Here is a 16,799-nt window from a genome sequence, read left to right on the forward strand (position 1 = left end):
TTCCCAGAGAAGTCATAACATCCCCATTAGGTGATGGTTTCCTGGAGTTCAGCCTTTCTTTGCATAGTATTTACCCTTTTGCTTCTTTGTCAGCTTGAAACTGGGAATATGGAATTTAAGTGGTTTGGGTATGGGGCTGAAAAAATAGTCTTTCTTTGTAGTAAAATTTAGAGTATTCATTTAACTATATCTAGTTAATTGACAGCTGTTTGGTAGTTAACTAATTCTATTTATCAATTTCCATCTGAAATATTAAGAAATTAGGGCCAGAATTATTTATGGATTCTTATTTAATCCCTCTCTGGTTGGTCAAGCACAGAGCAGGCAAGTTGGTAAAGGCTCTGGCAAGCTGAGCTGTCTTGCAAATTCACCCTTGCCTGCTCTCCTGCAAAAACACTCAGATCCTTTGTAAATAAAAGGGTTAAAAATGATAATAAAGTGCAAAATCAAGAGAGTGAAGACATACTGTACCACCAGCAAGAACTAAATGCTGACCATGTGTGGTGGGTTGACCTTGGCTAGACATCAGGGTCCCGCCAAAGCAGCTTTATCACTCCTCCTTCACAACTGGACAGGGGAGAGAAAAAAATACAAGGAAAGGCTCGTGGCTCGATGTGAGGACTGGGAGATATTGCTCACCAAGTACCCTCATGGGCAAAACAGACTCGACTTGGGGGAATTAGTTTAATTTATTACCAATCAAATCAGAGTAGGATAATGGGAAATAAAACCAAATCTTAAAACATCTTTGCCCCCACCCCTCCCTTCTTCCCGGGCACAGGTTCACTCCTGAATTCTCTACCTCCAGTGGTGCAGGGGGACGGGGAATGGGGGTTGGGGTCAGTTCATCACATGTTGTCTCTGCCACTCCTTCCTCCTCAGGGGGAGGACTCCTCGCTCTTCCCCTGCTCCAGCGTGGGGTCCCTCCCACGGTAGACAGTCCTCCATGAACTTCTCCAACGTGAGTCCTTCCCACGGGCTGCAGTTCTTCATGAACTGCTCCAGCGTGGGTCCCTTCCCCGGGCTGCAGTCCTTCAGGCACAGACTGCTCCAGTGTGGGTCCCCCACGGGGTCACAAGTCCTGCCAGAAAACCTGCTCCAGTGTGGGCTCCTCTCTCCACAGGGCCACAGGTCCCATCAGGAGCCTGCTCCAGCGCGGGCTTCCCATGGGGTCACAGCCTCCTTCGGGCACCCACCTGCTCCGGCGTGGGGTCCTCTCTCCCCAGGCTGCAGGTGGAGATCTGCTCCCCCTTGGACCTCCCTGGGGGACAGCCTGCCTCACCATGGTCTTCATCACCACGGGCTGCAGGGGAATCTATGCTCCGGCACCTGGAGCACCTCCTGCCCTCCTTCTGCACTGACCTGGGGATCTGCAGGGCTGGGGCTCTCACAGCTTCTCTCTACAGCTGCAGTTGCCATTGTGGGTTTTTTTTTTTCTCCTTCTTAAATCTGTTCTCCCAGAGGCACTACCACCATCACTGATGGGCTTGGCCTTGGCCAGTGGTGGGTCCGTCTTGGAGCCGGCTGGCATTGGCTCTGTCGGACATGGGGGAAGCTTCCAGCAGCTTCTCACAGAAGCCACCCCTGTAGCCCTCCCCACTACCAAAACTTTGCCATGCAAACCTAATACAACATGCCACAACAAGACGCTTTAATCCTAACACAGCAAGGTCAAAATCCGAACATTAGCCCACTGCTATATATCTTTTATTAAGAAAGTTTCCATTTCCTTCTTGACAAGTACAAATGCCTGTTACTGGCACTGTGAATATGTGCCTTTTTTCAAGCCAGCACTGTTTGTAAAATTTCTTTTAAAAAATTACTTAAAGCAGGAGTTAACCCCTTGTTAACTTGAATTGACAGATTCTTGGTCCAAATAGCTTCTTCTCTACCACATTGCTTTCCTCAACTGAGTTTTTTCTTCAGCAGCTTACATTTCAGTGATAGATTTTCTGACCTCTGTGCCATAGTTTGCATATAGCCCTGCCTAATGTGCAGTTCAGCCTGTAAGCAAATCATATTTGTTTTCTCCTTTATCTATCCATCCTTCGGAAAATCTGAGTTTACAGCCAAGGTTTTACAGACTTAGGTACTTTATTTCATTGTAATGTGGCTCTGCTAGTGCCAAGATACGTCAATTGCCTGAAAATATTGGTGTCTGAAGGGTTTGATTTTCTCTCTTTGCTATAATTAAATACTGTGCAGATGGAGTTAAGGATTTATTTAGAATAATTATTGAATTTTTTTTCTTCATCTTTCTCACTATTTTTTCTCATTGTGAAGTTTTGTGCCTATCTCAGTTTCCTATTTTTGTTAGGCTACTTGTGGGCCATAAAAAATATTATGCAATCGTGGGTCATCCACTCAAGAATGTTAGATAAAAATTTCTGTGAAGGCAGCTATAGAGCTGCTATCCATTTAAAATCTTTTTTTTTGATGTCTGTGGTAATAGATTTCAAACTAGCCTGGAATTAAAAAAAAATAATTAAGAATATTTTTGTGGATTTTTTTTTTCTTTAAACAGGTAACTTTGAACTTCAAAGAGGATCATTTCATCAAGTATTTTGATGAAGAATTTCTTCTTCACTGAGTAGCAGGACTGTACATGTCCCAGGATGTGCTAAGAGATGGGTTGTACTATGGGAGTGGGGCTTGTCAGGTTTCTGCTGCAAGACCCAGTAGCTTTGATAATAAATGACAGTAATCTCAGGAAACTACCCAGGCAAAAGACTTTCTGTGGCTCTGATGCTGGCACTGAATGGAAGGGGAATGTTTATTTAATGACCAAACTGGCTTGTCCTCAAATGTGCCATTTTGTCTTCGTAAATTTTGGGAAAAATCCGGAGAATGTTGCCAAGGGCAACCACTGCATCTTGAGGAACTGGAAACGGAATACAGGAAGAAAATAGAACAAAGATTCCTTAAAGGAGTTTACCCTATTGTATTCAGTGCCTTGTAAGTAAGCACATGTTACAACTACCCTGGTTATTTGTCAGCAGGTAACAGCCCTGGGGCATTAAATGTCAAGTAAAGTTAAACTGCAGGCTGAGTACCCCTTCCAACATCAGTCTGTGCTAATGGGCTTCAGCTGCCGTTGTTACGGGGCAGGGTGTCTCCACAGAGCACTGCCCTCATTGCTTCTCCTCCTGCGCTCCCTCAGACCATTGAGGCGATTTTCCTACATCTGCAATCCCCTTCCCAAAGTGACAGTATATTTCCCTTCTCTCTCCTCCCCCTGCGGCCGTACAGCTGGTGTTGGGTAGGGATGGGTGAGCGGAGGATCACGGCTCACTAACGTATCCTACAAACGTCATCACTTGGGTCAAACGTAGCCAAGAGTCCCTGACACAAAAGGCAGAGACCTGTGATTTGATCTGCAGTCCTGTGAAACTGGTCTAAATTTCACTGAGGACCTGAAAGAGTCATCAAACATGGAGGAAAACTCATGCACGTGTTGACATGGGAGAGATGGATGAAGGGTGGTCCAGATGAGAGTTCAAACAGCTAGTGGTCCACTCAGTTGACCCCTGTAGCCTTCTGAGTCAGTAAGAGCAATGCAAAAGAGAAGCATGGAGCATAGTGCTGGCAGCTATTTTAATGAATGACCTTATTGGGGGTGAAAAACTGAGATGGCTCCTACCCAGTATTATGACTGGACCTTCCTGACTGCCCTTCTAGAAGACAGATGACTGTTTCTCTATGAGGAAATCAATTTATAACTCAGTTTCAAGCTCTGCTACATTTGGAATGGTTTGGCTCTATGGTTTGCTGTTCAGGCTCATCCATATTAAAAAAAAAAATTCCAGAATTATTTTCCCATACTTGGACAGCTATATGGGCTGACGCTTCCAGACTCTCTCCCCAGAGCAAATTCTCTGAATTCATACAGCTCGAGTGACCTTTCCAGTTCACAGCAGTGACTAAGATTCCCAGCATTTGTGCGAGCTTTGTAATTAGTTATACATACGTACATATATACATATTTATACACAGATCTATACGTATACTACACATGCACACACACAGAGACAGAGTATATATGTGTGTATGTATAAAAAGACTGCTTAGAATTTCAGCTCTTGTGTTCCCAAGCTCTGTGTCTATACAAGTTATGGAAATTCTGGCAAAAAAACAGAAAGCGACAAGCATATTTTATATTCACACAGCTCATCTGTTGAAGCATGATTTTAAGAGCCTCTAGCTATTTAAACACTTACTGTAAAGCAAGCGAGTAAATGGTTTTCTGGATTAGGATTTTAGTCAGGTTGTAAATTTTTAGGGATTGGGTCTGTGTTTGCCTGATTTTGTACACAGGCAATAGATTTTGGTCCCTAGGAGCTGTCTCTGAAGGAATAATTAGAACCACTCCAAGAACTGAGAAAATGCACTGAAAATTCCTGTACTATTTAGTTTCCAGTTTAATTTGGTGAAATTTTCCAGACAGCTCCTCAAATAATAAAAGCAATAATGACTACTATTTTTTTTTTTAAAACGATATTTCGCCTGTGCTAGACTTCTTTGACAAATACTTGAAATAAACCCTCTGATGTCTCGGGGAGAAGAGAGCCATAGGGTCTGTTACAGTTTCAATTGTTACTTCTTCTTTTTTTTAACATAGGCTGCTTGCTGGCGAGAAAGGTTTCAAGACAAAACCCTCTCCAACCCAGCCAGCATTATCTTCCTCAAACTGTTGATAGAAGTTGATAAAACTCTCTTTTCTCTTGGGTGGCTATGAGTAGCTCTAAGGAGTCTTCAGCATATGCATCTGATTTGGTAAACACTTGGGATGCTGTTCAGTTCCAGAATGAGACACCTGAAGTTGAATGTCTATATGTCTATAGGTGTTTAAGCTCCGAGCGTAACAGAGAAGGCAGGTCAATGCAGTCAGCGGAGCCTAAAGCTAACCAGCCATGGGGGATGAATCCAGATGCCGATATAGTTTGAGACACCAGGGGCACCACAGACACCCAGGAGCTGCAGAGGGCTGGCAGATCGGACGTGGGACGTGCGCGAGGCCACGTGGGATATCCCATCGTGCCTAAACCCACGTACCATCGATGCCTGCGTTTAGCCAACTTGACTGAGCCCCAGCTGCATACCAAAGGCAACCTGAACCATGCCTTATGTTCCACCGCTCTGCTGATTAAAATCAGTTGCCTGTACCAGGCGTCTCAAGCCGTTTGAAAAGCCTTAGGGTAGCCCAGACATTGGTAAGAGGCCGGCAGATGTGACCCTTGCCTTTCTGGAAGATTACAAGGAAATTTCCGTCGCCCATCAGTGACCTGTTGAACTGCTCCCCAGATCTCAGTGACAGTAAAGGGAGCTGAGGCCCCGGTACACGAATAGAAGCCTTCAAGTATCTAAGTGGCCTCACAGCCCTCTCTGTACCAGTCTGAAGTTTTCCAGTCATGTTTATGCAGCTACTTCATTCTTCTACTGTTTATCCACCCGCTGCCCTGCATTCTCTCTTCTGCATATATGTACTTTGGCCTGCATATTTTGCCCGGACATTTTTAGACTTACCCAGCGTCTTCTCTGCTGGCTCACACACTCGATCCATAAACTTTCCTTGCTGCCAACCAGCTTCCCACCAGAAACTCTCCACATGGCTCCCAGGCGAGGCATGAGGAGCATTCGTCCTCCCACCCCACTTCTCGTCCTTAGGGGGAGAGCAGAGGCTGGAAAGCAGCAGCGGCTGGAGCTGGAGACACCACCTCATTCCTCTGACAGCCTTCCTTCGCTGGGCCAAGGACATCGTAACTGCTGCAACCTTCTTTCTGGCAATACTCTCATGCAATGCATGGGTTTGTTTGTGGTTTTGTTTCTGTGGAAGACCATAGATACTGTTTCTTGTAAAACATAATATATATCGTATTTAAAGAGACCATTACAATTAAATGATTCTTGGCCTTTCTGTCCCGGGGAATTGAAAAGCGATTAATCTGGTGTTAGTGGCCAGGCATACCAGGTCAAGCGGGGCTAAAAATGATTTAAGTGAGTAAAATATACTTGTAAAATCCTATCATTTTACATCTACATGTCTATATATTTCTTCAAATGTCTGTCACGTTGCCATCAAGGCAGCAGTCGGTAGGTTTGTGCTCTGGAGTAGAACTCCCTGGAGAGATTAATGCCAGCAATAGCCCAAAGAGGAAATGGAGGCAGCAGCAACTGTGGCCAGAAGGAAAGAAAGAAAGAAAGAAAGAAAGAAAGAAAGAAAGAATAGAAGCAAAGAGTACTGTTCATAGAATTACAGTGTCCTTTGTGCTTTCAGACTGAGGTGAACTTGTCTGTAAGCTAAACAGTACCTTCCAAGTAGCACAGCTAAGAAAAGTGGGACAGTCTAGAAGGACCCCTGGCCCTGAGCAGCCTTCCCTGACCCCCCTGCCAACTCCTGCTCCAGAATATTTACCTTTCACTACAACACAAACATTATTAATGCTTCATCTCTGTCTTGGTTTGCTTCTCCTTGAACGCACAGCTAATGTCTTCATCTGTCCATTCAGACAAATCCAGATTCTCTTTCATACTTTTTAATAGATTCCTGCCACATATATATTAGTGAGCCCTGAATATTATGGTCAGATATTTTCTTTTTCTAAATATAAGATGATATTGGTTCCACCCTGTTTCATCTTCAGCCAGGCCATAGTCATCTCAGATTCCAATTTAAAATTATCCTTCTGGTGTTAAAGGTTCCCCAGGGACTTGTCAGCTCTACGACAGCTATTTGACTTGCAAACCAGGGTGATTCTAAACAGTGGTAACTTTTCAGTTTACACTTACCAAGGGTGCTGATATCAGCATTTAAAAAAAAAAAGAAAAAAAGGTAAAACCAAGGTGAGAACAAACTGTGGGCCCAAGGAATGACATTTACAGCAATCGTGATCAATTCACCAGCCTCATTGTATTAATTATCATACTGAAACATCTTATTTCTTTTGATTGTCACAGTACTGTGGCAACCTCTGAGCAGGAAATAAAACCATGATTTTTTTAAAATCAGAGCCTAATGTGTTTAACACAACTGAAGGCAGTTAGAAAGAGGAGAGTATGTCACCCTAACTGTCTGAGCTTGGGATGTATTTACACAGTAGTCGCTTCGGGTTTTGGACAGGTAAATAAAGTCACATGAAGTTTCTTGTTGCTGTAGAAGGTCCGCTGCTGGTCTCCACGGCAGCCCATGTACAGGTAGCTCAGGTGCTGCTAGAATTAATCAAAGCCACTCCTGCAGCAGCGTGGAGATGTGCCCTTCCATTCGAACACAGAGTCCAACAGCTCCAGGCTCTTCATATTGGAATTTGACATCAAAAAGTGATTTGTAAGATGCTTAAGGCTTTGGCTAGAGAAAGTTTCCATTAGTGGTATTCTGGCACCAGTACCTCAGTGATTTTTCTTTTCCTGTTTGTTTTACTGTGGTGTTCTTATCTGTTTTGCTCGTGACCCTCCATTTCAGTGTGGCTGCTGTTCTGCGCGTGTGCATATTGGCGACACAGGGCCACAATGCAGCATGCAACTCCTAGCCCCAGATTAGCAGCAACCTGCAGTCTGACTTCAATTAGCTGGAAGGATGATGTTTCTTGACTGTCTGGTGTTTAAATGAACTGAAAATCAAAACCCTGTTTTTCTTGGTTCTCTTCCAAATCGCACACTAAGGTACAGTTTGCCTCATTAAAGATTAAAACAGATGTTGGTAAAAGGAGATAAGTCTGAATCAAATTTGAGATCCAAATAGTCGCGAGCTTGTGGTTTGGGTTTTTCTCTTCTGAAACGTAGGAGGAAGCACTGAAGAATTCAGATCCATGGGGTGAAGGTAAGAGGGGCTGCAGGGGCTTAGCAAGACCCTTCCTTCATTTTAGCAGCTCAGTGAACTCTTTCTGTCTGTGCTAGGCTGAAGGTGAGGTGCCCACTGTAGATCAGCAAAGACACCCAACAAGGCATGGGGAGATAAGGTCCTGCAGAAGCACCTTTCCACCTTTGCCTTTGAAGAGCTGACCCAGGGTGACCTGGATCCCATGTCCCAGACCCCCGGGCGTAGGTCCTTTTCTCTCCCTGCAGTGGACCGTAAAAACGACCAGAATACTGCTGCTGCTTTTTGCAGTTTAGCATCTGAATTGAAAACAAGAGAGAGAAAAGGCCAGGGAGAACACACAGTTACAATGAAATAATTGCAGCTAATCTAATATGTAGTTGTAACAGCATCTAGGTGCCTCCTCGCTGTTGGGAAAACTGTTGGGGTTTTCTTTCTTGGGAACATCACCCTGCTTCACTGTGACCTTCTCAGTTAACTTAATAAGCCAAGTATCTTTGTATGAAAACAGCTTCTCAGTTTCCACACTAGAGAATACACTGCCTTATCACTTACTGTAATTTTGATTATGAAACAGTTGTTTTCATAAGCCTCACTTTTCTGTTGCTTGGAGCTATCAGAAATCTTTTTTCAGGCTACCACTTCCTTGCGCTTCTCAGTTCTTCAGCAACAACACTTTATGCAGATGAAGGTTATATTTTAAAGAAAACCTCTCTGATAGTTTTTCAAATCCTTGTCATATACCTGTATGCTGTTAGTTGCAGAGGTTGTACATGTAGTTTGTAAATATATAGGTCAATGCAGATGCCTCATTTGGCCTAACATTTGTTTTTCAGCGTGGCCTTTCCTACTGGTCATAAAGCCTTACGGTACAGCTTCAAGGGAGCCAGATACCTTGGGCACAGAGGGGTGCTAGTGAAACCCCCAGGTGCTGTAGGCTTGTGACCCTTGATAACCATCCCTGGTGTGGAAACGAACACCTTTGGCCCTGGGGAGTAAACCTATTGAAAAAGAGTCTTGTACGTTGCCTGTGAGGATTCATTTCACTTGTATTCGCCAACTTTTGTTTTTCTTCCAAAGTCGCTAGTCTCGTCATGCACCCCAAAAGCTGCATCACCCCTCAGGTCCCTCCGAAATTCGGGCTCCCGCCTCCCCGCTGTGCCTACGCTCTCCACGTGGGCTGGCTGTTCCCACCGCTGCGCCGTAACTCCCCGATGGCTCCAGCACCCTTTGAAAAAGCCATCAAGCTGTAGGCCTGACTTCACTCTGGAGCTCAGTAGGTGACGCTGATCTTGTGAGAGAGTAGGAGGCACGTCAAGCTGAGGATGCAGCTGATCAGAAAATGTTTGACATTTTGTTTTGGCCCAAATGTTCTCTTATTAAGAACATGCTTCCCTTTTGACTAGTAATCGAGATTTCTCCTCTTTAATATTAATCACTTGGCAAGGAATTTGCACAATTCATTTTCCTAACCACGTTTTTAAAAATGCAGTTAGAGCCAGCTATGCTTTCATCCCGTATCACAGAGGGCTGTGATGAGGAGGTTTCAGGTGTTGCTTAGAGGTGTGTGCTGCTGAGTGCTTTCATACTGCACTTAAAAAGGAGGTGTTTATAACGTCCCGGCAAAAGGACTGAATGTCCCTCCTCCAGATTCTGTGAAAAAATAATTAGATAATATTGTAGATCTCAGGTTCATAGCCATGGCTCTCTGTGCTGTCTCCAGGTCATCTAACACACCAATTTTCTCTGACAGTAGCTGATACATATGATACATCAGTGGTACCTTGCCTTCCTCTGGGTGCTGCCACCCCCCACCCCACATTAGCCAAGGTCCGCAAAGGATAGCTGGGATGAAATGGGTTTTCTGGCCCTGTGAATAAGGGTTGTAAAGTTGTCTTTTTGTCAAAAAATCCAATTTGCAGAATCCTAAATTCTTTCATTGTCTACCCAGATGCCCACCCCAACCTGAACTCTCAGCCTGTCTAAGACAGGAGGACAAGAAATTTTGCTTCTGAATCATAGCATTTTGTTAAAAATATGCTAATGTTAAAAGTTGCTATTCTGACAGTCATATTAAAAAACTATATAGTACTTGAGCTCTCTCTATATTTGGCTTCTGCTTCAATACAGAAGCTGTCCTTTCACAAAGAATCCAGAGCACAGCTTGAGTCCAGGAAGGTAGGTGCAGCAGCTTTGCAAACCAGTGAGCCACTCGAAAAAGCTTGTTAGTGTTTTGATTGAAAGGATGCAGTGTTTGATATGAAAAAAAGAATCTTAAGGTTAAAAAAAAAAGAATATTAAAGGAACTCTACATAACAGCAAATCTGAGTAATTAATCTCTACATTTGCCTCCATGCTCAATAGCTACCTGTGCCCATAGAAGTCACAGGGTGTATGTAAAACCTCCAGAGGCACAAAGGTCATTCCAAAGTGGCATTTCATGGGTGATGCTTGTATGTTTGATTACCACAATTACGAGGCAGCGGGGAGTCAGGGGAAGTGGGGGGGTAGGTGCCACCACCTCCCGGTGCAGCTCAGCCGGTGGCGGTCAGGCTGGCACCGTGGTGTAAAGGTGCAGCCTTTGTGGTGAAGGCCAGGGGCTACATCCCTCCTCTCCTGGGATGCTCCCTGTCGTTTCACTGCAGGCAGGTCCCAAAACCCATCTGGGTCTCCTCTGGTGTCCCGAGCCCAGGGGAGCTGCAGCTGCAGTGGTGTTTGTGGCTTCCTTCCCCCTCTGGCTCCTGCGTCTCTGTGATGGAGAAACTTTTTCTCTTCCCGCAGGAACAGCCGTGGGTGAAAAGGGAGGCCAAAGGGGCGACGTCTGCCCTGCCCCGACCTGTGGACCCCAGCCGGACCTCAGCCATCACGGCCACACGTGCCTGGCCACCCTGGGTCGCAGCTGGCCAGACTGACAAGCTATGTCATAAACCCCAAGTAATTTAAAATAATTTTAAAGGAAATAGTTAATATTCTGTAAGACTTTCAAAACTCCGTACTACTTATGAAAGACGCTACGTTTCCCTTTATGCTCTTCTGTAACCTTGGGCTGCACTTGTCCAGCCTCTCCCACGCCATTTCATCTGCCCCATGGTGGTGCCAGCCTGGGCTGTAGCACCCAGAAAAACAACAGCAGAAGCCTCAAAGTCTCTTGTAAAAAAACCCCACTGTCACCAGATTTGAAAATCATAAGCATTTTCAAAATGATGAGTATTAGGAGACTTGTAAGTAATCACCTTGGAACTTAGATGGTATTTCTCTTTTTTTAATTCTGCTACCATTTTCCTCATCGCAAAATGAATGTAATTTAGTTATGCTATTTTATTTAATTTTAAGAATACAACAACCATTAGAAAGTACATTATAAAGTATGTTTTGCCAGAAACATCTCCAATATTACAGTGAATAATCCTGTTATATCCTTCTATGATTTATAGTGCTTTTTTTCCTTGTCTTTAACTTCAAACATTTGCCAGTAAAAGATGGTAGTGTCAGGCTAAGAAGCTCCATAAAGATTTATGCACCTGGAAAAAGAGGACCCCTTTCATGTTTTCTAGTTTGACTTCTATATGTGTTACTTTTTTCTGGAATTGTCTGCAATTTGGCTCAAGTTTCCTGAAAAATATGAAAGTAGCACTGCAAAAAAATAGTCCTCTGAATGGAAAATACAAGAACGAAAAGATCCCCTGAATTGAGGGGGGAAAAAGACTGTAGGAACAGTGGATTATAGGTGTCGGTTCTTGGATCTTCTTTCTAATGCCGGTTTGACTCACTGTATAGCTTTAGTTGAGTTAATCCTCTTTCACTCCTCGAACTGGGATCTGCAAGCATAATAGTCTTTTCCTGCTTTGCAGGGATTTTGAAAAAGATACGTGAATAGACTAACACAGAAGTATAAGGCCAAATTAGTGAAAGTATAATATGTAGCAGCTAATGATTTACTTGTAGGGAAAACACTGTACCTCATTTGCACATCATTTGGATTGTGGCTGTATTTCAGGTATTTTCCCTTTTAAATCTGTCACTGGTATTAAAAGTATGATGGAGAACTTAACTCTTCATTCAGCATGAATGAGGAAGAAAGGTATAATAGAAGAACCAACAGTGAAGGGAAACTTCTTTTTTCTAATTGAAATATTCCATGTATTCAGCATTTCCTGTTGTCTATGCACATAAACAGAGGGATTTATTAAATAAAAAGTCATTGCAACTGCATAAGGCTTCTCCACTTTAAGATCAGCCCTATAAGGGAGGATATGATCTGCATACTCTGACAATTTACTTTAGTTCTTTAGCTTCACCATACACAAATGTTTAAATCATTTGTAGTCTGTAAAAGATATACTTTCCCTGATAATATAATTCAGCAGGAGCTAAAAGCCTTTCCTGGGATTAAAGTAGAGTTCACCAGCTTTGACACTGAGAAGCAGCTTAATAAAAAACAATCTTGGAGGACATACCTCCTTGGCTTTGCAGACACGTACACAGGACTCCTTCTGCCATTCCCCAGCACAGCCCTCCCCCTCTCTGGGCCAAGAAAATGGAGAAATAATGTTATTCTATTTTTAGCTTCCTATAATGAGGTTTATCGGATAGACAGGAGATGGAGGTTCAGCAGCATGGAAGCTGCAGGTTATGCTGGTGCTGTGTCGGGTCCTGCTCAAGACCTATAGATCTCATGTTGAGAGCTGCTGAATTACCCCAGGAAGGAGCGGGGTGGCTTCAGGGTGGTAGCTCCAGCGAGATACTTGAACTTTTCTGTCTTAGCTGTGCATTTAGGTGACAGCTAACATACTTAGTGAGCTCTTGTATTTTGTTAAGCTCTCCACTTGCAGCTGCCTCCTGTACTCAAAGGCTTGTCCCACACCCTTCTCGATGCTGAGGTTTGGTCATTACATGGTGCTAAACACAACCGATCTCTGGAAAAATCTGGGTTAAGGATCCTGGAGAGCCTGCTGGCCTTCGCCAGCCAAGTGTTCCCTGTTGGGGATTGACCACACACTCCCCGGGAGAACTGGAGACCTTGGACGGCAGTGCCAGCAGCGAGCTCTCCTCCTAATTAGTTGTAGCTATACTGCAATCTGTTAAGGAGCTGTGTGATGGCAACTGAACAATGATAACTGGCACCCACTGATGCCAGATCATAAAAAGCTGAATTACGTGTTTGGTTGTCCTAGTATTTGGGGAGGGGGCAGGGCGAGGGAGAAATACCATATGCTGTTTTTAATCTTTTTAGAGTTGTTTAATGTTCCTCTAGCACAAAAATGGTTTCTTAGGAGTACTTTCCTTTGCAGAATTTCTTTGTGATAAATTATTTCCTTTTCAGCTTGAATGCACACTATGCGGTACCACATTAGATACTGTTTTCTTTTTCTAATTATTGTTGTTTAATAAGTTTCAGAATTCAGAAAAAAAAAAGTCAAGGAAATTATATTTTACGTGATACCTAGGAAAATTCCAGAAGAAGCTCAATCTTCCTTTAAAAAAACACTTAAGAAAGAGAGTTGAAGTATTGCTTTGAGAAGGAGTTTTTAAAACCTGCCTGGGGAAGGACCGTGAGGAGAGGCTGTTTAGCCACTAAAAATTGTCTCTGAAGGAGATTAAATGCTGAGATTTTGCAGTGTGAGTGCGCAAGAGGAACCTGGACGGTTGCTTGGGCACAGAGGTGGGTACCGAGGGGCCTTGTATACACATGCACCTCATGAGTTACCTCCACATACTCAACAAAGACAAAAAAATCACAGGTTTTTCTTTTTATTGGGGTTTTATTGGCCATTATGAACAAATATGGTGACCAGCTGATAGTCATAATCAGATCTTGCTCACAGTTTTATTAGATTAGGGGAGAATGGTGGGGGGGACCACCCCAGGAAGCCACACAGCTGGTAATTATTATGTATCCTTTTTATCTGGATTTAAGAAACAGTGCCTGCTTATTTCTCAAGTTAATGCACATGAAAGAGAGAAGACAAGACCAAGATCTTGCAGATATTAAAGTGGAAAAAAAAATGCTGAGCAGCCACAGTTTTTGCAAGCGGTGCACACTGGAAAAGCAATAAAGCGACCAACATGGGCATTTATCACTGCTGCAGAAGTTTCCTTCTTAGCGAGGGCAAGTTTATCCATAAATTGCAACAAGCAGAATATTGCTGCTGAATGGGAACCACATAAAGAAAGAAAACACATGGGAAAGATGAGAATAAATTGTTTGAATTCCAACATTTCAGTTTTCAGGAAGAAAACCCTGACCAGCAGTGTCCTCCTTAGCTCTCCAGCTCTCAGGCACTAAGAGGGGTCCTTTCATTTCTTTGCAGAGGCCCTTCAGCAAGCAGGGCCCTGTGAGCTGCACGGTCTCCAAAGCAAAAGGGGCCGGGACCCCATGAATTACGTTGTGGAGCTGGGGGGACTTCCAGGGACCTCCAGTGCACCCTCCCTTAGCTGCCAGGGCAGGAGGGCATCGGATGCTGCTCGTGCGAGCATCCGTCTCTGCACCCTCCATTCTACTAGACCACTGGTTAGAAAATCTCTGTTGAGACTCTTCTGAAGTTAAATTTTGAGTTTTCTTTTCACAACACAACACTTGCTTTTGATGGAAAATTTATATTTTTTTCTCTTCCCTCTAAAGACTGAACAGTAAAAGCCAAAACATTTTGGCCAGATGAGTGGAAAAAATTTATTTGGCACTGTTGCCAATGGATTGTGGGAGTCACTGTTTGGCTGTCTCACACCCCTGCTCTCCTCACCAAGCCTCCGGATGATGATATCTCCTGAAATGCACGGTGGCAAGCGTGCTGCTCTGGCATCTCTGCAAAGGAGAGAGAATGTGTGGGGGAAGAGCCTGGCCCCAGGAGCAAACAGCAGAGAACCCCTCCACAGCAACACCTTTGAGCCATATGGGCAGCTGTGGTACAGGCAAATGTCAAAGTTTCAGGTTCAGATTTTTCTTTAAAAAGATAAAAAGTGTATTTAGGAAAAACAAAGCCCCTTTCCAAGCAGCTCTAGTTAAAACCTTTTTTTTAGCTTTGCTGGGAGGAGGAGGACAGTGAAAGAATCATCTTATCTCCATCAGCCCATAACAATGCTCTTGCTCGGATGCCCTAAAGCTCATTCTCTCTATTTCCCATGCTTGCCTTTGCTATAGACCTTCAAAGACAGCAGCAAGGTAGCAGACTTTTGATTTTACACATGCTGAGATGTGAAAGACAGACAATTAATTTTCTATTCCCTAGCAACCGCCTATATAAACAACTACTAGACAAGCAATAAAACTGAGTTTGAGAACTACAAGAAAATTGACATTGTAAATAAATTGTTTTTGTACCTGAAGTGGTGTAAGAGGAGCAAAAGGAGAGTTAAATCCAAGTGAAGATCCTTGGTTTTTCCTTTCATGAAATGCACAAATGTAGCAGAGTAGACCACTAAGTCCAGCCATCTTTTCCCAGCAGCACTCACCAATTTTCCCAGTCCCAGCTTCTTCACATTACCATTTCCCAAAGCTTTTCCTGTAAAATTAAACAAGCTTAGGTATATCACGAATGCAGAAATACTGCAGATTTTGAATGATTTTAATTTGCTTATAGTTGCTCCCATTGTGTGTGCTCCCGCTTTCCATGTTTGCTTCTCAGCTCACCTCTTGGCCATGGTGCGGTGGCACCACCAATGCCGCAAGTGCTTCCACTCGTCTGGCTCAGAGATCTTTGGGGAAATTGCCTTTTGTCCTCCTTATGTCACAACCTAAAGGGCTCCCCAGCCTGTGTGTGTGTAGAGATCACAACTGTGGGTTTGTAGGATTCTGTAATACACAAGAACATGGAGGCTTTATCCTCTAAATTTCTCTGCTTTGTTACAGATGACCACAAATACCACAACAATCACCACTAGCAAGTATACCTATGATTAATAAAGGGAATATAAACATCTCAAGCTATTTACAAATTACTATTAGCAATTAATAGTATGGCAGCAATCAATCATAGTAACAATCAATAGTAGAGCAACAATCAATAGTAGTAGAGCAACAATCAATAGTATTACAGCAACAACCAAGTAGGTATATACTATCACAGGTTACTACAAAACTATCATGAGTGAAGCAACTTATCAACAATACAGATATAGTTATGATAGATTACTTGTATGAATATATAATATCAGTATTAAGCAAATTAGACAGATCTCAGAAGGGGCCAAACCATCCCAAAAGTGGGAGGACAAACCAAACTGACCCCGGCAGGGGGCCCAAAGGGCACCAGTAACGTTAACAGCGAGAGTCTCACTTCAGAGATGCTCTGCATCACGGAGGCTGGAGTCAGCCAGGCATCCCCAGTCAGGGTCCAAGATTTCATAGAACATTCGTGTGGAGAATTCAACCTGTTTAGGGAATGAAAAGTATGTGCAGCACAGAAAGTTCTCAGAGAGAGAGAGCAGCTCCATTTTGGATTTAAAAAAAAGTCATTTTTATATCACAGAGACATAAGAGGGCATAGGACACCACCACTTTGAACAGCCAATAGATGCTGTTAATTTCTGTTTTTCACCTAGGACAGCCAATAGATGATGATGTTTTCTGTTCTTTCAGACCAATTTTTATTTTCCCAGACTGTTTTCCTCTTCATGCAGTTAGAAGAGCCAAGGGCAGCTACCAAATCATACTTTCTCAGGATGTTTTCCTCCTTTTTCCAGACTGTTTTTCACCTTTTCAGATGATAAGTTGCTGTTACAGTTCCTTGTTTTTGCAGTTATCGATGGTATCTCTGGATGTCTCCGGTTTCTAGGTACCCAGCTGTACTTCAAAGATGCCAGCTGTGTACTTCTCAAGGATGCTTCTGGTTCACAGACCTGGTTCCCAGGCTCACCATTCCCAGGCTGGCAGGCATTTCCTCTGTCAGTATTTTTCCAGCAGATATTTTCTTCTGTTAACTAATTTTCCCCTTCTAACCAGGCTGCCTTTATGGCTGCTCCCGTCACCTCACCAACCAGCGTCACTGCTTGG

The 16,799-nt window shown here is 43.5% G+C and overlaps 1 long non-coding RNA gene across 3 annotated transcripts; it reads right to left on the reverse strand.

The window, feature by feature from the left end:
- Positions 1-1,413: 1,413 nt before the first annotated feature.
- LOC138689534 (uncharacterized) lies at positions 1,414-16,322 on the reverse strand. 3 transcript variants are annotated; one of them, XR_011328374.1, is made up of 5 exons: positions 16,084-16,322; positions 15,438-15,599; positions 15,129-15,309; positions 5,524-5,824; positions 1,414-3,342 (listed from the first exon to the last, which is right to left on the reverse strand). It is a non-coding gene; the product is annotated as an uncharacterized lncRNA (long non-coding RNA). The 3 variants fall into 3 exon arrangements; XR_011328373.1 differs by having other exon boundaries at positions 1,414-5,824; positions 16,084-16,313; XR_011328375.1 differs by lacking the exons at positions 1,414-3,342; positions 5,524-5,824 and adding an exon at positions 9,978-14,995 and having other exon boundaries at positions 16,084-16,312.
- Between the last annotated feature and the right edge of the window lie 477 nt (positions 16,323-16,799).

This window comes from Haliaeetus albicilla, chromosome 17, assembly GCF_947461875.1.
Source record: "Haliaeetus albicilla chromosome 17, bHalAlb1.1, whole genome shotgun sequence".
NCBI classification, from domain to species: Eukaryota; Metazoa; Chordata; class Aves; order Accipitriformes; family Accipitridae; genus Haliaeetus; species Haliaeetus albicilla.